Below are 23,867 nucleotides of genomic sequence, written 5' to 3'. Positions count from 1 at the left end.
AATAAAGGTAAACTGAAAAGGAAAAAAAATAGTAAAGAAAAATAGGCCCATAGGCGATCCTTGTATCAAAATTATTAGTCACAGAATTTAAAATAAATGCAATTTCTTTTTGGAGTGATGAAAAACTGCTCTAAAACCAATTGTAGCAATCATTGTGCAAATACATGAATATACTTCCACGCTATTGTATTTTACATTTTAAGTGGGTGAATTGCTCTATATGTGAATCGTATCCTAAATAAAGCTGGCCAAACAAAATCCTAAAAAAAAATCCACCAGAAAAATTCAACAATATTAAATATGTGTAATGCAAAAAGAAGGCAGCAAAGTATACAAAGCAAAAATTAACAAAATTTTCAAAAAATTCAGAACTGCAGAGGCATATTATAATCCTCCGAGGAACTAATAAACAGACAAACAAATGTAAAAGTAAAAAGTTGATTTTTTAAGTGACCTAATTGACCACTGCAATCAATAAATGCAATGTTCACAGTGAGGTGATCATAAACTGTGCTGTAAAGCCAGTCTCAACCAATTTGAGAAGATTAAAATCTAGCAAGTTATGTTCTCTGCCTAGGATGGAATTAAGCTAGAAAAAATTGATTGGATGCTAAGTAGAAATCCTCAAATGATAGAAAATGTAAAAATAAATTTAAATAAGCAATAGTTCAAAACATCATACTACAAATTAGAAAGTATTTTAAGCTCAATGGAAAAGAAAATATTTATGTCAAAACTTTGAGAATGTAAGCAAAGCCTTGCTTAAAGAATTTAAAGCCATGATAGGAAGTCTTGGAAATTAAGAAAGGCTAAATGGTAATGATCTAGGTATCTAGTTCAAATAATTAGACAAAAGAACAAATAAGATCCAAAGAAAGTATAAAGTAGAAAACAAAGATAGAATGGATGTGATCAACAGTCAAAAGTTGGTTATATGGAAATATTATTAAAAGTGGTAAAATTCTGGTTTGACAGATTAAAAAGAAAAAAGTAGTGAAAAATCAATCACCTGACAAAAATCACAATATAATGAATGACAAACGTCATTATAGGTACTCTAAACAATAAAGAAATAATAAAAGAATTTTATGAACATTATTCCAATATATTTTAAACCTTAGATTGAAGGAACCATTTTTTTGTGTGTGTGAAAAATAAACTACCTAAAGTGACATTGGTAGGAAACCCTAAACAAAATATTTGCAAAAACCCATCAATGCATAAAATATATAGTATCACAACCATGTTGGGTTCATATCAGAAAAGCATGGCTAATTAACATTTAAAAAATCAATTCAAACTCTCACATTAAGAAGACAAAGGAGAAAATTATATAATTATCTCAGTAGATGCAGAGAAAGCATTGATAAAATCCAATACATATTCATGAATAAAAAAACAACTTTTTAGCGATTCTGAGAAGAGAACTTTCTCAATCTAAAGAAAGGATAAAAAATATATATAAACGAGCATACTTAATGGTGAAATATTGAAAGTAGTGATAATCTTAGGATAGAGGCAAGGAAACTCATTATCACCACTTCTGGGGTAGGCAACATCCAACATGGCTCCAAGTGATCCCTGAATCCTGGCATTCTTGCTTTTGTGTCATTGTCATCCTCTCCCCTTGAGTGAAGGGTAGACTTATTGATTCAGTACTCTGAAATGAAATATGACAGAAAAAAAAAAAGAAAAAAAAATATGACAGAAATGATGAGATGTTATTCTGAGATTAGTTATAAAAAACTCTCACTTCCATCTTGGCTCTTATTCTCTCTCATTCTCTTATGTCACTCTCCATGGGAGAAGCCACCTGCCATGACTTGACATAGCCCTGTGGAGATGCCCCAGTAGTGAGGAAGCTGGCCCTACTAACATGTGAGTGAGCTTGGAAATGAATCACCTCCTCCACACTTCTCCACTGGGCTCTTCTGTTAAACCATGGCCTCTGCCTACTGCTTTGACCACTGTCTCATAAAACACCTTAAACCAGAGGTACTTAGATAAGTTTCATCCACCTCCATGGCCTAGGAAATAATGAATACTCATTGTTTAAGCTACTAAATGTAGAGGCAAATTGTTATGCAGTGACAGATAACTAATACAACTTCTACTCAGCATTATCTCATCAGTCTTAGAATGCTCAGTAAGACAAGAAAAGACATTATCATTGAGTATATAGAAAATAAATATAATTTATTATACTCGTAGATTACAAGATCAATATACAAAGAATGATTGCATTATATTCATACAGATATAGGTGTAAATATAAATTAGCAAAAGATAATTTAAAAATAAAATTTAAAACGGATCAAAAAAGAAGATAATAAAGAGATGGATACATTGAACCCCATGAAAGTTAAAATTTTCTGTTTATCAAAGGATAGTATTGAAAGACCATAGATTGGGAGAATATGTTTTAGAACATATATTCAATAAAATAAATTTATTCAGAATATATAAAAAGTATATACTAATCAAAAACAAAAAGATAATCCACCATTTAAAAGTGGACAAAAGTCTTGAACAGGCATTTCCCAATAAAAAGATATCCAAATAGCCAATAGCCATATGAAAATTACTCAATATCATTAGTCATCAGAGAAATATGAATCAAAACTCCAGTGAGATGCCATTCATTATATACCAAACAGAATAGTTAAAACTAAATAAATAAATTGGAACACTAAATGTCATTACAATATAGAACAATGGGAATGTCATATATCACTAGTGAAAGGGTAAATTGATACAATCACTTTAGGAAACTGTTTGCATTATCTAGTAAAGCTATATTTATGCCTCCTCTCCCATATAGCAATTCCAGTTTTAAGTGGATTTCCAAAAAAGAAGCTTGTATATATTCATCAAAGTACATGTGAAATAGTGCCCATAGCAGCATTACCAATAAGTGTTACAACCTGGAAGCCATATAGAGAAGAATTCCTACATTGTGATCTGTTTACACAATAAAATACTATACAACAGAGAAAATGAGTGATTCCTATGAAGAAATAATATGAATGAATTTCAAAATTGTTATATTGACTTAAACTATATACAAAAAGTACATTAGTGATATCCCATTTTTATTTATTTATTTATTTTAATTATTATTATTATTATTATTATTTTTTTTTTTTTTTTTGGTATCCCATTTTTAAAAGAGCAAAGCCAGACAAAATGAATCTATAGTGTTGGAATTCAGAAGAGTTGTATTTTTTGGTTGGTAATGATGGGGGATGTGAGGAAGGGGCAGGTATGAAGGAGGATTTTGAATTGCTGTAATATTCTCTTTCCTGTTCTGGGCAGTGGTTATTCAAATGAGAACTCACTGAGTTCTGCTGATTCTAGCACTGTTGTTAATTGTGTTATATTTCAGTAAAATGTGGAGTAAAAAGATTCTCCTTAAAGGTCATAACTTTTCTTGTTGGAGTAAACTCATTAATTCCTCCCAAGGCAGGAGCAGTAAGCTCAGAGAGCACAGTGCCCAGCAGGCAGAATGAGGGGAGCAAGCCTGAAGGGCACTCCGGCAAGGTGGCACCTGCCTGCCTGCTCCATCTAGCTGGGCAGTCACCGCCACTCAGTCCACGGTGGTCTTTCGGGAATACAGACCAGCCTTGACACACCATCTGGTTTTTCAAGGAATGTCAGAAATTCACATTTGTTTATGAAATCTCTTGACTTTTAATGTTGGTATCAAATTAGAATTCTTTTACTTAAAAAGATTTTATTTAGGGGCACCTGGGTGGTTCAGTGGTTGATCGTCTGCTTTTCTCTCAGGGTGTGATCCTGGGGTCCTGAGATCGAGTCCCACATCAGGCTCCCTGCAGGGAGCCTACTTCTCCTTCTGCTTCTGTCTCTGCCTTTCTCTCTGTGTCTCTAGTCTATGAGGCCCTCTGACATTTATGCTATTCATGGAAAAAAAGAAAGGCCAGACAGGTGATTTATAAGGGGCAACCAGTGGAGTGAGAAAAAAGCAAGGCAGGTGTAGACTCACAGAAGCCCATGGATACAATATATTATGAAGGAGGAGAGGAAGATGAAAGTACAGTCTTGGATCAATGACCACTATCTATGATGGAGCCCCCTAGGGCTTTAACTCACACACAATGTAATGGTCTAGGCCCCAGCTCTCCTACAGACATATGTCATATCATTCTTTCCTTTGTTCATGATATTACAGGCACACCGGCCTTCTTCCAGACTCCAGAAAACCAAACCAGCTCCCATCACTAGGACTTTGCCATCACTATTGCTTCTACTTGGCAAACATCCCTCCTGGCCTCTCACTTGATTGGCCTCATCTATACATCTCAAATACCGCTCCTCACAAAGGCCTTACTGATGAATTTCCCAAAGCAGATCCTGCCCCAGGCCCTGTATCATCTCAGTCTGTTTAATTCCCAACTCAGCACTTAGCATCATCTGAAATTACACTGTATACTTGTTTGTTTGATCTTTTATCTTCTGTCCCTTAGGGAGAACAGAGCTCCATGAGGGCAGGGACATATCTGACTGTGCCCAATGCTGATCCTAGCATCTGGTAAAGTGTTTCTTTTGGTTGAATAAATAAGTAAATTAGAGGAAGAAAACTGAGTTCAAAATCATAAACTCAAAAAAAAAAAAACCCCACAAAATCATAAACTCAGCAATATTAGAACTCAGCGACATTCTTATTTGTCTGATTTTATCAGTCTGCTAACACTGCCATAACAAAATATCACAGGTTCGGTGGCTTAACAGAATTTATTTCTCATAATCTTGGAGTTCTCTAGAAGTTCAAGATCAAGGTGTTGGCAGGTTTTATGGGTTTTTTTGTTTTTGTTTTTGTTTTGTTCTGTTTTTTTTTTTTTTTTTTTTTTTTTTTTTTTTTTTTTTCTGAGGCCTCTCTCCTTCGCTTGCAGATAGCACCTTCTTGCTGTGTCTTCACCTGGGTTTTCCTTGGTATCTCTCTCTTCTTAGAAAGACAACAGTCCTATTGGAATAAGACCCTACTCTTATGACCTCATTTAGCCTTGATTACCTTCTTCAAGGCCCTCTCTTCAAATACAGCTTCATTGGGGGTTAGAGGTACAACATATGAATTTGGAAGGGTGGGGCACAATTCAGTCCATAACCCCTGTGTCTATCTCTGGCATGCCCACTCCCCCATTGTGAGTCTGTGACTGGTGCCATTTGTAATCTGCTTGAATTGGCTGAGAAGGGAGAGAGTAGAGTCCTTACTTAGTTAAGTATAAATGGCTTTGCTGAGAACCAATGCTCAATCTAGAGGACAGAAATGGATAGTATGCTCTTTTCTTAAAAAAAAAATAAAAATATCTACCAGGAAACTTTGATATTTCCATCATCCAGTCCAGAACGTTTGCTTTTTTTTTCTTCCAAAGATGTGAAAATTCAAGCATGAAATTCTGTTATTAAAGACTTCATTGTTTCTCTTCAAATAGCACGTAAGTCCTGGAAATATAGTTTAATTATCTAAAGGGACCATGTTATAGCTAATGATTGACTACTACATTGCTTAGGTAGGAAAAAAAATCATATTGGTGCATTTAATTTTGTTGAGTAGTGAGCAGTGACTTCATTCTGATAAATGGTTTCACACTAAGTGCTTCTCAATTTGCTCTCTGAAACAATAAAGATTAGGTACAATTAGAATTACCTTCACCTTTCAACTTGGCGAGCTCTCTTGGTCTGCTTGTACCTTCATTATTTACCTGGAAAACTGCATCACAGAAAGGCATGACTTTGAAAAAAACAAAAACAAGACATTGTGATTTTTCCAGGGATTCTTGGGTAAAAAACAGAAATGATACATTTTCCTTTTGCCATCATGCAAGGATTGATCATTAAACAGAAGTTTCTGGCCTTTCTTGAAGCCACGTATTATAATATAATGCACCAGCATTATGGGAGACCCAACAGTGTACCTAGTATAGTAAACTAATAGTGCCTAGACTGGCTCTGGGGTAGAGATTTTAAACTGTATTGGACTGGGGCTTCTCAATGTGTTGTCCAAAGAGTGTGTCGAACCAAGTCTGACATTCACTGTGAAATAACTTTTTTTTTTTTAATGAAAGTACTGAATTGACTTTTGCAGAAGTTTTTCTTATCATACTGTTGTATGACAACACTTTGTTCTAACAAGTAATGGAGACATGGTTGCTTCAATTCCTGATGACACAGCAATATCCTTCCAATTTGGGTATTCTGAGCATTCCTTGTGAGATAAAATACATCTGGTGTTTTGGGGCTTTCCTGCTATGATCTGACCTTAATCACACTTTGAACACAGTCAGACCTTAGAAAGGCAAATTTTTAAGAAGCAGAATATAGGGAGGTTTTCTGCTCACTCTCTCTCCTCTCATCCTCTAGAAGTGATACAAATTCTTTTCCTGGTCATTTATGGCCCTGTCATTTCATCAAGAATTAAAGGTAACATCAGAAACAGGGTGAGAGTGATGGGCTTATCAAAGCCCATTTTCAAATTAATTACAGTATTTCCTTTTCCAAGAATATTTCTGATGAATACAATTTTGACTGATCCTACCATAAATTTTTATTCCTCCGGAGTCACCTCAAACTTTAAGAGAGTGGAGAAACCATGGGCTTTCAAATTACATATATCTGGATTGAATCTTATGTTAACAGCTTGATAAAATCTGCTGTCCTCTATAATGTAGGGTAACCAGCAGTAAATGGTGTATCAACAAGGTAAGATACAAAGCTCCCAGAAAGAAGCTAGGAGTTTCCTATTCCCTCTACCTTCTTTACATTATGTGCAGTACTTAGCATAGGTCCTGGAGCCTGCGTCATGCTTACATGCTTGATAAATTGAAACCAGTTTAAAGTGAGCTCTGGAAGAGGGACTTCTTTACCCTGGAAGAATTTTACAGACCTAGAACAGCAATCTCTAATGAGAAGAGGATAACTGCGAGATTTGCGTGGCTCTTTGAGTGTTGCTTTTTACAGGTGGGATTCTGCTGTGCTAGGCACGGTTATGATTATATAATAATCTGTATATAATAATCTGAACGCAGGGCAGTAACCTTAGCATCATTAGTTTGTGGAGAGTGAAATATTTGGGGAAAAAAACAACTGAGAACTTAAGAAACTGTAGAAGCATCGGCCAGGGATGCAGAATTACTGCTGGGGGTGAGGAGACATAATGGTGAGAGAGTCACATTAAGGTTATTATTTGGGGTCTGTGGAAGATAAAATAGTTCTCTAACCTCTGTCTCTGCTGTAAGTATGTTCTTCTTTCTAGAGAAGCTTAATGTCCTGCCAGATGCAACCCCACATCAGGGTAATGTCTATAGTTAGCTCCTTCCCGCCTTCATGTTTAAAAGCTCCTTATTGTAGAGTGCTCCCTATTGTAAAATCCAATAAAAACAAAGGGCTTGTTTTCCATCTAGGCTGTTTTCCTAACTAAATTTCTCCCAATGAGTTTAATGAGCGTTGATTCAATTTATAGAAGGTGCTATTTCTTCAATAGCCCCCAAGCCTATAAAACCACAAGAGGCGAATATTCCTATTCCAGGTGGTAAAGCGTAAATGCATCCTCTACCCCACCTGTTTTCATTTAATCTTGGATTGTTTGCCTCATTTTGTTCTTCCCAAGTGGAATGGAAATGCCTGGTGCTGCTGAGAGAAGCCAATGAAATTGTAACATTTCAACATTTAAATCTCTCCTCAGTCAGTTAGAAAATAAATTCAAACTTTTTTTTTCCTGTTTGGAATTAGATCTGAAGTTCCCACCCCCCAATTCCAGGATATGCCAAACATACTTTGCATTTTGCATTTTAAAGTGTCTGACCCCTTTGTCTAGGAAAAGGCAATGTAGAATAATATTTACATGATAATTTTTCTTTCTCCAAGCTTTTCAAACTCTAGCCTCAAGGTTGTCATTTTCCAACTGCCTTGGTACCAAGAATTTCAAAGCTCAAAAGGAAACAGTGAGAGAAAGAAAAAAATGGTGGAAATTTAGAAACAGAACCCACTGAGTATCCTAAAGACTGCGTTTGTCTGACTCTGCCAGTCTATTCCCTTTTTTATTGAGCAGATGAATATCTTCAAAAAAAAAGAGCCAGCCTTCCCTATCCAGAAGACTCTTCTGATACAGTCCCAGAATTGATGGGATGTGGATCAGTTAGGAGGAAGAAAGGGAAAAGAACAATTTGTAAAAGCAAATGAGGAAGGGAAATGGAAAGTAGGCGGCCAGTTACTCAACCTGTCTTTTCCCAGTTCTTTCCCTCGAAGGCCCTTTTATACCATCTTCTTGGAGGTAGTTTTCATTTTATCCATTTAACACTATAGCCATTATGTAAGGAAGTGGATGTTCAGAAGGCTAGAGTGACTTGCTCCAAATCACATGCTCATTAGTTGGTAGATGGATTTTATTTCAGGTTTGCTGTTTCCATGACAATATCTTCTTTGGGTACAACTAAGAAAGGATGAAAAGATAAAGGAGAAAAGACTCTGAAAACAATACTATGCTGTCAAATAATTACTTATATTTGAAATATGTAATACTTTAAAGATTATGTATGTATAGACTCAAAAAAATTGGAAAATTTAGTAAGGTTTAAAAGAGGAAATAGAAGTGATCTATGAGAAAATCTTCAGAGAAGAGGTAAATGTGAGTTTTACAAGGCTATTTTAGTGTTGTTTTTTAGAGATAAGATTCTGCTGTGCTAGGTACATTTCCATCCATGGCTCAAAATTTTCTTTTGCCATAGGTTAGTATATACCTGGAGGTTATCTGTTTTTAATATGCTTTTTTCACTTAATATATTATGAACATTTTCCTTTGTCTACATGTAGTCTTCTATAATATGATTTTAAATGACTGAGTAATTTATTCAATAAAAAAAAGTGCTTCATTGAATGTGTTTTATGTCCCAGGTACCATACTAAGAAATAGGGATTCACAATAAATGAATGAATGAAGCAAACGATATCCCGGCCCTCAGGAATTTCACATTTGTTGAGAAAAACAATGAACAAGTAAAGAAGATAAACAGAGAATTTGATTTACAAAGCATTATGAAGAAAATACATATAAGGATATAATTTTAAAAATAACTATTTCAGTTAGGAAAATCAGAGAGAGCATTTCTGAGGATATGCTATGGGAGTTGAGAATTAAAGAACAAAAGAAGGAAGTTAAAAAAATAAACTAAGAAATTCATTTCAAGCAAAGGAACAGCAGTCTACACAAAGGGCCTAGCAAGTAAAAAGGCTTTAGACAGGAGAGATCTTGCTCTGTTCAAAAGAAAGTCTGTGCTGCTGGAATATTGTGGGAGCAAAGGAGGGGGACAAGAAATGAGCTGAGAGATTTAATCAAGGAAGGGAACATACGGTGTCTTCTCTTCCCAGAGTTTGGATTTCATTTGAAGCACAACTGGGAAGCTATCAAGTGTTGCCAAGCAAGGATAGCTCTGATTTGATTAAGGTTTAATAAGCATGAATTTCTCAGTCACAGACTTAGGCATGTAAAAATAGAATTTATTTCTATTTCAATTTAATTTCTGACTTTTAGCCTCAAGCTGACCCAGCAGCAGACAATCAAATCTACCCAACTGTAAGTTTCTCACAGTTCAATTCAATGATTTTCTAGTAAATCCACAAGTATAATCACACTCTGCCCTTCACCTCTTCCTTTTCCAGGAAGAAGAGGATTATAAACATCATGTTGAGATATGTGTGTGCATGTGTATGCATGCGTGTGCACCATGTTGTATGTGATGGTGGTGGTGTGGTTGGTTTAATGTTTTTTTGTGGCTGGTATACCTGGTCCAGTCATCCGCACACTCCCCATTCATGTGGGTATCTGAATTGTCCAGTTGTTAACCAATGGTCCCATTAATATTGGTCAGTGTCAAATGTCACCTTCAAAAGTCTACTATTATAGAAAAAGGTTGTTTTTTTGTTTTTTGTTTTTGGTCTGGGATTTAAATCATTTTCCTTTGATATCCTTATTTCCACTTTAATACCACAGTTTTAATTATTGTCTTATATATGTATTTCCATGTTTGCTTAGGAAGTTACTTTTTTTATAGAGGGAGGGAGACAGAGAGAGAGAGAGAGAGAGAGAGAAGGGCGAGAGAGAGAGAGAGAAAGAGAAGGCAGAGGGAGAGGGAGAGGGAGAGAGAGAATCTTAAAGTGACTCCATGCCCAGTGCGGAGCCCAACGTAGGACTCTATCTTACCATCCTGAGATATGACCTGAGCCGAAACCAAGAGTCAGACATTCAACCAACTGAGCCACCCAGGTGCCCTGGGAAGTTCCTTTTCAATATATTTTTATTTAAAATATTCTTGGCAAGTATCATCCCCATATTTTTCAAAATGAACTTTTTAAAAAGATTTTATTTATTTATTTATTTATTTATTTATTTATTTATTTATTTATTTATTTATGAGAGACAGAGCATGAGCAATGGAGAAGAGGCAAAGGAAGAGGGAGAAGCAGACTCCCTGCTGAGCAGGGAGCCCAATGTGGGGCTCAGTCAGAGGACACCGGGATCATGTCCTGAGCTGAAGGCAGATGCTTAACCAATTGAACTGCCCAGGTGCCCCCAAATGAACTTTCATTAAAGTAAAATTAAAGCAAAAGAATAGAAAAAGAAAATCTTAGAATGAACTTATATCATCAATTTTCTACTTTTTTAAAAAGAAAATACCTTGAGATTTTAAAAAAAGCTTTGTATTAATTTTTAAATTTATTTGATGAGAACTTATTTTCATTCCATGTGTGTAGCAACATATTTTTTCTTATAAAATTATTTTGTGTGTTTTTTTCTATTGAGTTTATTCCTGGGTATTAAATGCTTTGTTTTCTGTTGTGGAAGTAGTCATTTTTCCACTGTAGCTATTGGTTTTTACATAATTACTTTGTCTCTGGACATTTTATTAGTTGTGTAAGATTTTCCAGCTGATTCTTTTCATTTTTCTAGTCAATGATAGTACCTATTACTAATAATTGTATCTCCTCCTTTGCAATTGTTAAACATCTTATTTATACTTCTTGTTCTGTATTATTGGTTGAATCTTTCAAGACAAAAGGTTTAAGAAAAGGTGGTGGCAATAGTTCAAATCTTAGTCTCTTTCCTTATTTTAATGGGAATGTTTCTTGGATTTTGTTCTTATACTCTAAGCTGGTCTTAGATTATTTTTTAACCATGATAATATGCCTTATATTTTTAGTTCAAGATTTTTTGTGGAATGTATTGATATTCACTGAATGACTTTTTAACTTATTACATGGTTTTTCATTTGATGTAACCAATTATATCTTGTCTTTTACTGAGAGATCATAATACAAGGATAAGATTTTTAGATTATGTCCTACTCGCTCTCGATATATCACTGAATTTATCTATCATTCAAGAGCTTAGAATTTATATCGATAAGTGAGATTTATGTTTTTACCTGGTAACTTCTATTGAAATGTAGCATTTAGAGAAAAAAATCACACATAAATATATTGTGAAATATCACATGTAATTTGTTTTTATTTTATATTTTACTTTTTTTTTTAAAACTTTGTGTGTTGGTTTTATCTGTTAGATTGTGGTCTCCACATTAGACTTATTACATAATATGAGCTGTGAAGTTTTCCATCATTTTCAGTGATGGAAAAAGGTGGCATAATATGAGAATTTTCTGTTGCTTAATACTTTGAAATAACTAATCTATAAAACCATGTCTGAGCCTAAATCTTTTTTTTTATGAAGCTTATTCTTTGGAACATTTTCTATTTCTTCCATAGCTATTGTTCCATATTTTATCTGTGTACAATTTTGTACTGTTTTGTGTAGGAATTGTTAATATATTTTGTTTTCTTATTCTTTGAAAGCAATATCCATTTCTCTGGTTACATCATATTTTTAAAGTTGATCTTGTGAATTTATGCTTTTCAATTTCTTTTTGAGATTACACTTGCTAGAAGAATTCATTGTTTTCCTCAAGAACTTGTTCTTTGATTTATGCAGTCTATTTCTTTCAGTGTAATTATTTATTTTCTGCTTTTAACTTTATTAATTCCCTCCATTTTATTAAGTTTCTTTTATTCTTCATTATTAATTCCTTCCATTTTATTAAGTTTATTTTATTGTTCTCATAAAACTTATTGAATTCTTTTCTCATTTGTTATTTTTCTTATTTAATAATGAAAACATTTATCACAATGAAATAACTCTGAGAACATGCCATGTGTTTTTATGAGTTTTATAGTTTTTTACCTTCCTAAAAATCCTGCAATTGCTCTCTGAATTAAGAGTTCAGGAAGCTTAAAGTGTTTAAGTTGGGTTTCAGTTGTCTTTAAACTTAAAAAATAAAAGGTAGAAGCTTATTTTCCATTCCACATAATAGGAGTTCCGAGATGGTACATAGCCAGTAAGATGGCTCCTTACATGTTGTCCAAGGGCACAAGATTCTTCAAAAGATTTGCACCAACATCTTAGCAGAGAGAGGGATGGATACCTTCAAAAATATTGCCCCAGGGGTACCTGGGTAGCTCAGTGGTTGAGCATCTGCCTTTGGCTCAGGCAGTGGTCCTGGGGTCCTGGGATGGAGTCCCACATCGGGGTCCCCATGGGAAGCCTACCTCTTCCTCTGCCTGTGTCTCAGCCTCTGTCTACATCTCTTATGAATAAATAATTAAAATCTTTAAAAAAAAAAAAGAAATATGGCCCCAAAGTTCATCTGAATGATAATTGTGAATAATAAAACACTCTAACCAGTGAATTTGTTTTAATTCATTCTTGTACACCCATATGCAGACACCTATCAACAAAGAATTCAAGAATTACCTGAGTTGTCATTAGAATATGAATTTTTAAAAAGCTATCAGGAGACCCCCCTTGCCAAATTATTTCACTTCTTAAAAAAAATTGTGCAGTTCAGGTATGAACCAAAGGCTCAGTGCTGAATGGTATGACATTTGAAGCTAGTCACAAACTTTGTCAAGGAGACCAAAGCTCCTCAAGAGGAATCCTGAAGGTCAACTTTCAGAATAGAGTGGTACCAGCACAGAGTTCTCACTAGCCTAGGGATATTAATGTGGAGGAGAATAAGGACCATACTGATAAGTTCTCATAAACCAATATATAGTTATTAGGAAGGGGGGATTCAAATTTCCTTTCTTTTTAAAATAGTGACACTCATAAGTGGTATTTGTTTGTAGGTTGTTTGTTGTTGTTGTTTTGAAGGAGAGCAACAGTGAGGGCAAGGAGGTACAGAGGAAGCAAGAGAGAGAAACTCAAACAGATTCCACACTGAGCATGGACCCCAACACGGCTCAGGTCATAGCATGACCCTGAGATTATGACCTGAGCCAAAATCAAGAGTCAGATGTTTAACCAACTGAGCCACCCAGATCCCCCTGTAGGTTGTTTTTTTTTCTAAATGTCTTCACTCAATAAAGTTAGAAATTTGCAAATCTTATGTCATACCACCCATTTTTTAGTTATTAGTTTTATGTCTCTTAGACTCCTAAACACAGGCAGCCTGTGTAAGGGAAGTGATAGTTTTCATCATTTAGATTCTGTCAGCAGCCCTAGTCAGTGTCATCTGTCCACCGATGTCTTTCGTGTCGCTGCCTTCATATCTCTCCTCTGAGGATGTCTCTTCGAAGAAATAATAACTGGCTCTGGCTTCATCAAGAATCATAAGCAATTGGAAGTACAGGTTCCCCACTTCTCCTCTGAGCTTGATCTCTATTGGAGGGGCATGAATCCTTGGGCCTTCCCCGAGTAGGGCCCAAGGCCTGAGAAATTAACATTGGATCAGAAGTTGCTTCAATGACAAGAGGTCACAGGGAAAGGAAGATACTCAGGATACAGGGAGGGGAAAATATAAGACAATTAAAATATTACCCAAAAAATGTGAGAAAATATTTTTCTTTGGATGTAGAAGCATGTATATTCATTAGAAAGGAAGATTACTCTATCTCTCTCTCATTTCATAATGGCCACACCAGCTCAGGCCTTTATGCAGTCAGGGCAGTGATACAGGTTCTGCTTTCCAGCCATTGTTCCCATGAGATTCTTCTTATCCTAAGGCATTGTTCAATTTCTAACTTTCGCAATGATGAGCCACACCCATCCCTTTTAGTTAATGGGTTTTAAAATATTTTTATAATTAAGTCCTGGTTTCTGAGCAGTATGTAATAAGAAGTTTTTAGTTCTACTTGTTTTCCTTTTTAAAATATCTTTCTATTCACTTTCTCCCTGAAGAAAAGAAAACAATTTATGCTAAAAGAGCAAATTCAGTTGTATTTTACATTGTAACAGAAGATACTGATTTATGACTTATTACACTCAACTAATCTCAACTAATCCTCCCTTGGGATAGATGTGGGAGAGAGAGAGAGAGAGAGAGAGAGAGAGAGAGAAGGAAAGAGGTAGAGAGTATCTAGAAAGATAATTTTTAAATCATTTTCTGAGGGTTTTTTTTTTTTTTTGGCCCAAAATTGTCATGTCTCTGCTTAGTTGGTATGTGTGCATGCATGCATAAAATGCTGTATATATGTGTTAGGTTTATTTCATGCAGGATAACACTGACAAGGTGGCTTTTGTAGGGAAAGTGTGCTTTGGGGCAGGGAAGGAAATAGGAGATGGAGAGTCACAAAAAAGGACTTGGGTGCACCTGCTCTCACCATCCCCATGTGGTATAGATGGTATCAGTGCTGTGGGAAGGGAGCATACGTGCCTATAAAGGGAATTCCTGAATAAACATCCTGAGGCCCTATGAAAGACAGGGTGGTAGAGTCTGTTTAGAGTAAATGATTGCTCCTGCTTCCTGTGGTCCAGAAGTGGAAGAAAATAATCTTTTACAGGAGTCTTTATCCCTTCTGGGAAACAATATTTCTGGTCTGACCAAGAGATGAACAGATTTGAGGACAGAAGCATAGAGAAGATGGGTGGATCCCTCCTTGTGTTGGAATTTTTGGCAGAGACTACTAATTACCGCCCAAAGGCATTCTTCTCTTTGTGGCAGATTGTATCATTGCTCTAAATATTTTCTGCCCTTCCATCTTAGTTTGGATTTTCAGAAGGAGACCCTGAAGTAAGGACTTAAGTGCAAGTAGCTTATTTGGGAAGTGATCACAGGAAATACTAATATGGAGATGAAAAGCAAGACATAAAATGGACAGATGCCAACAAAGGGCATGGTATAAAGCAACTTACCATTGAGAACAACTGGAGCTCAATCTTATCCCAGTGTAGACCATAAACTTCAGAGTTGCCCTGAGAGATGAGAGATCTGGAGTATTTATTGGTTGAAGTTACCCGTGGGAGCAGTGGGAAGAGGCTTTAATTCCCCGGTATTTTATAAACATGGACAAGGAAGGCTCCATGCTGACCACTGGATATAGGGCTGATTTGTACTAAAATAGCAACCACTAAGCAAATATTCATAGTGGGCTCACTATATCTGCTTTACTCTCCATGTGAAATGATTATATATCCTGAGGCATTGACTCTAAGCTTGGATATGGAATGCATCATTTTCGTCTTTTCTGGGAGGATATATTTCTCTACCCCATTGACAAGAGGATTTGGCCAATGAAATGTGAGCAGAAATAATGTGTTCAATTTATTAGGAAATGATTTATGAGTTATCACATTTTTTCCTTCCACCTTGTACCTAGTAACATTCTGGATAGGAACTGCTCATCTAATCTGGGCCCTGAGATGAGAAAATATGCAGCTGGGCTTCAGCATGGTTAGAATGATAAATAAAAATAATTCTTGATTATAAGCCTCAAAAACTTTGAGGTTACTTTTTATAAAAGTATCTAAAAGTAAGCTGTTGAAAGGAAAAACAATATATTTAGTATCAACTTTGTGTCTGGGTAGAGAATGACAAGGAAACTGTTACTGAGGCCATAAAGATGACATCCAATTCATGCAGTAGCAAAACATTTAATGAAATTATAAGCAGTAGTTTGGAAGGCATGATCTAAGATGGCAGCATGGAAAGATCCTGAACTCCCCTCCCATGGACATATCAAATAAATAGCTACATATGAAACTGTTCTTTCTGAAAAAGACCTGAAAATGGGCTGAACAGCTGGTTTTTCCATGTGCAAAAGATAAAATGGCCACATAGAAACAGATAGAAGAAGCAGAGATAAAGTCTTGCCCCTAACCCCATCCCCTGCATGGTAGCCCACAATTGAGAGGGATATCACAAAACAGGAGTGTATTCCTGAGGATCTAGGGGTTTGCGCCCACAACAGGCATTCCAACTCTTGGGATCTGCCCTGGAGAGATGAGCCTCCAAAGTGTCTAACTTTGAAAAACAGTGGGTTTATATCTGATATATCCAAAGGACGGTGATGAAAGTGAAATACCAGTCTTAAAGGGCTTGCATGCACACTCACTTGTCCAGGAACTCAGTGCAAAACAGCAATTTGAAAATTGCCTAGACTATTTATGAAGAAGATTCATTTGCTAATCTTAAACTGCCAGGGGGGTACAGCTCTACTCTCTGGAACAGGAGTACTGGTGGGCATCATTTCTACACTCTCTCTTAACCTTGCTGGTGCTGGTAGGTGTATGCATTTTCTATAGACTTCTGCTACACTGCTAGAGCTGGCAGGCATGCATTGCCCCTCCACTTTCTAATCTTGCTACAACTAACCAGTACCTAGAAAGAAACATGTACAGATGTCTGCAGCCCTGATTTTTGCAACTGCTGTCTAAGAACACCTCCAGATCATTTGTTCTGGAGGACGCAAGTTTTACAACTGCAATTGTAAGGATCTACGATCCTTACTAGGATCCTAGACTGGTATTTCACTTTCATCACCACCCTTTGGATCTCTCAGATAGAAACCCACTGTTTTTCAAAGTTAGACACTTTGGAGGCTCATCTCTCCAGGGCAGATCCCAAGAGTTGGAATGCCTGCTCTGGACACAAACCCCTAGATCCTCCTGCACATATTAAAAGCTGTGGTCCAGGGGTCTGGCTTCCAATCATTCTGATACTAGGAACTGACTGAGATCCCATCCTTTGGAACCCTGACAGGTCAACAACCGGAAACTATCAAGAATAAATCAAGCTACTTAGGTATTCAAAAGTTGGAAGAGGCAACCAAGAGCTAGAGCAAGGTTGAATGACAAGTTTCATCTCCTACATAAGGCCACTCACTCAATACTGAGAGATAGCTGTTTTTCCTAATACAGAGAAACAAACACAGAGGTCAAGAAAAGTGAGGAAATAGAAGAATATGTTCCAGACACAAGAATAAGATAAAACCTCAGGAAAAAACCCTCAGGAAATGAACATAAGTGATCTACCTGATAAAGAGTACAAAATAATAGTCATCAAGGTGCTCAGTGAACTTAGAGAAAGAATGGATAAACACAGTAAAAACTTCAACAAGGAGATAGAAAAAGTACATTAAACGGGTTCAACAGCAGACAAGATGAAGCAGAAGAAATGACCAGGAGCTAGAAGGCAGAGCAATTGAACTCACCCAAACAGATCAGCACATATAAAAGAATTTTTTTTAAGATTTATTTATTTATTTATGATAGACAGAGAGAGAGAGAGACAGAGACACAGGCAGAGGGAGAAGCAGGCTCCATGCCGGGAGGCCAATGCGGGACTCGATCCCGGGACCCCAGGATCGCATCCTGGGCCAAAGGCAGGTGCCAAACTGCTGAGCCACCCAGGGATCCCTATAAAAGAATTTTTAAAATGAAGGTAGCTTATGGGATGTATGGGACAACATCAAGCAGAATAATATTCATTATATAACAGTCCTAAAAAGATTAGAGAGAGAAAAAGGAGCAGAAAAAATTTGAAGAAATAGTGCATGAAAACTTCCCTAACCTGTAGAAAGAAATAGACATCCAGATTTAGGAAGCACACAGAGTGCCAAACAGACAAGATGAACCCAAAGAGTTTCACAACAAGACATATAATTAAAATGTTGTAATTGGGGCAGCCCAGGTGGCTAGGGGAAGTGCCACCTTCAGCCCAGGGCCTGATCCTGGAGACCTGGGATCGAGTCCCACATCAGGCTCTATAGAAGCATGGAGCCTGCTTCTCCCTCTGCCTGTGTCTCTGTCTCTCTTTCTCTCTCTCGGTGTCTCTTGTGAATAAATAAAATCTTTTTTTAAAAATGTTGTAATTGACAGAACTTTAATATTTTATTTTTAAAAAGATTTATTTACTTATTTTAGAGAAAGAGAAAGAGGGAGAATGAGTGGGAGGAGAGGGAGAAGGAGAAGGAGAGAGAGAGAATCTCTAGCAGACTCACAGCTGAACATGGAGTCCCACACAGCGCTTGATCCCATGACACATAAGACATGACCTGAGCTGAAATCAAGAGTTAGATGCTTAACTGACTGAGCCACCCACATGCCCCATAAATTAGAGAATTTTTAAAATAGCAAGAGAAAAACAACTTTTTACATATGAGGGATTCCCCCACAAGACCAGCAGCAGATTTTTCAGCAGAAACATTGCAGGCCAGAAGCAGCTGGCATAATATATTCAAAGAGCTAAAAGGGAAAAATTTCCAACCAAGAATACTCTACCCAGCAAGGTTATTATTTAGAATGGAAGGAAAGATAAGGAGTTTTCCAGGACAGCAAAAGCTAAAGGAGTTTATCACTACTAAACCAGTCTTACAAGAAATGTAACAGGGACTTCTTTAAACTCAAAAGAGAGGGTACTAATTAATGACAAGAAAGCATATGTAAGTGTAAAGGTAGTGGATTAATCACTTATAAAGCTACTATGAATGTTCAAATACAAAAGTGTTAAAAATTAACTACAATAATTAAAGGATATAAAACATAAAAAGACACAAAATGCAATAACAAAAACATAAAATATGGGATTGTGGAGAGTAAAAATATAGTTTTAGAAAGCATTCAAATTTAAGTTGTTATCAACTTAAAATAACTATTGCAAACATAGACTGTTATATGCGAGCATCATGGTAGCCACAAAGTAAAAGCCTACAGTGGATACATAAAAGATAATTGGAAAGATTGTAAACATAATACAAAAGAAAGTCATCAAATCATAAGATAAGAGAGCAAAAGAAGAAGAAGGGAACAAAGAGGAACTACAGAATAACCAGCAAACATTTAACAAAATGGAAGTAAGTGCATACCTAGCAATAATATCACTTTAAATGTAAATGGACTAAATTCTCCAATCAAAAGACATAGAGTGGGGTAATGGATAAAAAACAAGACCCACCTATACGCTGCTAATAGAAATACACTTCAGTTATATGAACACACACTGACTGGAAGTGAAGGGATGGAAAAAAATGTTCTGTACAAATGGAAACCAACAATTTGGATGGCAGATAAGAAGCTAAATGAGCTTGTGGTATTAAGTGAAGAAGTTGGTGTACAGAATATTAGTAGCCTGACTTGGTGCTAATGACTGAATTTCATAATAAAGAGATAAACTCAGAAAAATAACTGGCTGGTTTGTAAGTAGGAATTGAAAGGAAAAGAAGAACTCCAGAAATTTTAGAACCAACAGTGCTCCAAAACCTTGGAAAATGACAGAAAAGCGGAAAAAAAAAAAAAAAAAAAGATAGAAAATAGAAGGATCCTGGCCAGTAATGGTACCCTGAAGCTAACATAGCTGTCCTGCCAATTTAGTTCAGAGTTATTTTACATGGAAAAAATAAAACTTTAATCTTTTCAAAGCCACTGAAATTTTTGGTTTCTATTACTAATATCTGAATGTAAATTTAAGCTGACTCAATATAGTCAAATGCCTCAGAGAAGTGTTTGCTCCATGAAACTTTCAAGACTGGTGAACATGATCTGGGTTTGATAAATGTGCCTTCACCTGGGAGGGCCTAGATTTAGGTGCCAGGTTGAGAAGAGGAGTATGCACCTCTATGTCAATGGATGTTGCACAGTGGCTTGTGGATGGGCTAGCAGGGGAAACTAGAATAATAAGCTGCTGGCTTAGCTGATGATGGCCTGAAACACTGGCTATTAGTAGTAATTATTAGGCTTGCCTAAGAATGTCACACAGTAGGGCTTTGGCAGGAGTTTATATTGTCTGCCAATCCCTTAGTACTAAGGGATTATTCTTCTTACTATTTGCATAGCAATCTTCCTTATAATTATTTGTGGAAAAATATGAGAAAAGAACTCAGTCTTATCATTTTATACCTCTTCCTTCTGGGCTTGCCCCATACTGATGGAGTCATATTAAGTGCATTCTACAGAATTCTGATGAAAATCATGGAATTCCATGACACTAAGAACTTGGTGACAATTAGCTTCATGTTCTTGACAAAAGAATACTTGTTCAGCACATAGATGGGGCTAATGATGGGTAACTTTGGATTCCCTTATCAATACTGAAGTGCAACTTCTCCTTAGTGAACATATCCTGCAGGTACTAGGCTCACAGGACTGTAAAAGTGTTAACATAACCATCCAAATATAAAATAAGCCTTCTTTTTCCAGGGTCTATTAATCATTTGCAAAGAATGACCCTGTTTGGTTAGTAAAGAAAACCTCAATAAACTCCAAAAAGAAATTATAAACCAATCTTGTCTATTTAGCAGTTAGATTTAAAAATCTTTGAATTCAATCTTTACAACAAGTAAATATCATGAAAAAAATGTGAGAAAGTTAACTCATTAGATTAACAAGGCTTAAGTGACTTAAGCAAATTACAAAGCATTGATTTGTTTAGATTCAGGTTCAAACAAACCAACTCTAAAAGAGTAGGTTTTTGAGACAGTTGTTTAAATTAATTATGCACCAAGAATTAAAGGACACCGGGAATTATTGTTGATTTTGTTAGGGTAATAATACTGATTCCTCCTTCCATAACTTAAATGCTGTAATAAAACAAAGTTTGTCAAATGGGAGGCAAAGGATTCAGCCTCTGTAGACAACGCATCATAGTTTGGCCCTGCCACATCCTGCCACATCTCCAGCACCATCCATAACCATCATAACAATGTATGTTGCAGCCAGGCTGCTGTCCTCAGAGTTCCTCACATATACCCTCATATTCTTTCAAAATTGAGTGCTTTTGTTAAAAGTTGTTCCTAGGAGTTTGCCTGAAACCCTCCAACTCTTCACCTGGCAAAACTGTCCTGTAAGACTCAGCTCAAAAATTGCCTTCCTGTATTCTTTCTTCAGCAGATATGGTACATTAGTCTCTGCGTCACATTTTTATAGCACTTACTCCTTTAGACTGTATTTATTTCTTGGAATATCTGTGTTTCTCCATGTGCCCTGTATATGCTTCTAGTCTTACCATTTCTTTCAGAAGAGAGTTGTCTCCATTTTCTTATTTCCTTTTGCTTTTACTTCACAATCTGTTTTAATACTGCTTCCCACTCCCCTCTCCAGGGAACTGATTAACAGTGACCACCAAATTTCCTAATTTATTTGACCTCTGTGTAGTATTTGAAAGTGTTATTCACCAACATTTTCCTGATCATTTGTGGGTTCAATTTTTGTTGATTGTCTTATTTTGACATATCTTAACATAGCTTCCTCTTACAAGCAAATGATGAAATAAAGGCTTGTGTGCAGGGAATTCATTTTAGGAAGAGATTCTAAGGAAAATGAGGGGGGAAATTGGAAGAACAGAACAGGGAAGGAGAAAAAGCTGATCTAAGTATGCAAGCTTGACTAAGGAAATCATAACAGTGGACCAGAGGATTTTGTCTTGCTAAGCTGTGTAAGGAGCAATGAGGATGCACATGAGAATGTTCTTCCTGAGAATCAGAAGAGAAAAATTTATCCATCATTTTCCAACTCCCACTAGTCAAGGGTTGCTCCATGGACTATTAACAACCTTGTACTTCAATGTTTACATGAGTGGGATAGGAACTCAGTGGATCCCTGCAGGTGTCTTTTTGCTGATGGCAGCAAATCCCCACATAAAAATTTCCCATTACTTGGTATAGCTGTGACAAGATTCATTCATATTACATTTGAGCTCAGCTGATTGATCTAAAAATGACAAGGTTAAGAAAGTAGAGGAAGTCCTAACCTCAGCAATAAGACAATAAAAAGAAATAAAAGGCATCCAAATTGCCAAGGAAGAAATCAAACTTTCACTATTTGCGGATAACATGATACTCTATTTAGAAAACCCAAAAGACTCCACCTAAAAACTGCTAGAACTAATACATGAATTCAGTAAAGTCACAGGATACAAAATCAACATACAGAAATCTGTTGCATTTCTATACACCAATAATGAAGCAGCAGAAAGAGGAATCAAAGAATTGATTCCATTTACAATTGCACTAAAAACTACAAAATACCAAGGAATAAACCTAACCAAAGAGGTAAAATGTCTGTCCTCTTGAAAACTATAAGACACTGGTGAAAGATACTGAAGATAACACAAAGAAATGGAAAAACATTCCATGCTTATGGGTTGGAGGAAAAAAATATTGTTAAAATGTCTATACTATCCAAAGCAATCTACACATTTAATGCAATCCCTATCACAATACCACTAGCATTTTTCACAGAACCAGAAAAGTCCTAAAATTTGTATGGACCTACAAAAGACCCCAAATAACCAAAACAATCTTGAAAAAGCAAAGCAAAGCTGGAGGTATCACAATTCTGGACTTCAAGTTATATTATAAAGCTGTAGTGATCAAGACACTATGGTACTGGCACAAAAACAGACACATATATCAATGGAACAGAATTAAAAACTCAGAAACAAACTCACAACTATATGATCAATTAATCTTTGACAAAGCAGTAAAGAATATCCAATGGAAAAATAAGAGTCTCTTCAACAAATGATGTTGGGAAAATTGGACAGCGACATGCAAAAGAATGAAACTAGACCACTTTCTTATACCATGTACTAAAATAAATTCAAAATGGATAAAAGGTCTAAATATGAGATAGGAAACCATCAAAATCCTAGAGGAGAACAAAGACAGTAACCTCTTTGACATTGACCATAGCAAATTTTTACTAGATATGTCTCCAGAGGCAAAGGAAACAAAAGCAAAAATAAACTATTAGGACTTAATCAAGATAAAAATCTTCTGCATAGTGAAGGAAACAATAAACAAAACTAAAAGGCAACCTATAGGATGGGAGGAGATATTTGGACATGACATATCTTTTTTTTTTTATATTTTTGACATGACATATCTGATAAAGATTTAGTATCCAAAATATGTAAAGAACTTATAAAACTCAACACCCAAAAACTAAATAATTCAGTTAAAAAATGGGCAAAAGACATGGATAGACATTTTCCCAAAGAAGACATACAGATGGCCAACAGACATATGAAAAAATGCTCGACATCAGTCATCATCAGGGAAATGCAAATCAAAACTACAATGAGATAGCACCTCACAGAATGGCTAAAATTAACAACATGGGAAACACTAGGTGCTGGTGAGGATGCAGAGAAAGGGAAACATTCTTACCCTGTTGGTTTGAATGCAAACTGGTGCAGCGACACTGGAAAACAGTATGGAGATTTCTCAGAAAGTTAAAAATAGAGGTACCTTATGAACTAACAATTGTACTACTAGGTCTTTACCCAAAGAGTACAAAAATACTGATTCTAAATGATTTACATGCACCTGATGTTTATAGCAACATTATTAGTAGTAGCCAAATTACAGAAAGAGCCATATACATATATATACCATTTTAAAAAAGAATGAAATCTTATCATTTGCAATGATGTGATTGAGGTTGAGAGTATTAAGGCTAAGTGAAATAGGTCAGTCAGAGAAAGACAAACACCAAATGATTTCACACATGTGTGGAATTTAAGATACAAAACAGATGAACCTAATGAGGGAATAACAAAGAGATAGGCAAACCAGAAAACAGACTCTTA

General features: G+C 36.0%; 1 long non-coding RNA gene across 1 annotated transcript; it reads right to left on the bottom strand.

Moving 5' to 3' along the window:
• Nucleotides 1–1,220: 1,220 nt before the first annotated feature.
• On the bottom strand, nt 1,221–20,224 carry LOC140614491 (uncharacterized). The gene is made up of 5 exons (XR_012015345.1): nt 20,177–20,224; nt 15,197–15,256; nt 8,234–8,446; nt 5,672–5,749; nt 1,221–1,660 (listed from the first exon to the last, which is right to left on the bottom strand). It is a non-coding gene; the product is annotated as an uncharacterized lncRNA (long non-coding RNA).
• Nucleotides 20,225–23,867: the final 3,643 nt, after the last annotated feature.

The sequence above is a fragment of the Canis lupus genome, chromosome 22 (assembly GCF_048164855.1).
Source record: "Canis lupus baileyi chromosome 22, mCanLup2.hap1, whole genome shotgun sequence".
NCBI lineage: Eukaryota > Metazoa > Chordata > Mammalia > Carnivora > Canidae > Canis > Canis lupus.
The sequence above is the reverse complement of the archived record's forward strand: the minus strand, read 5'-3'. Positions and strand labels throughout refer to the sequence as shown.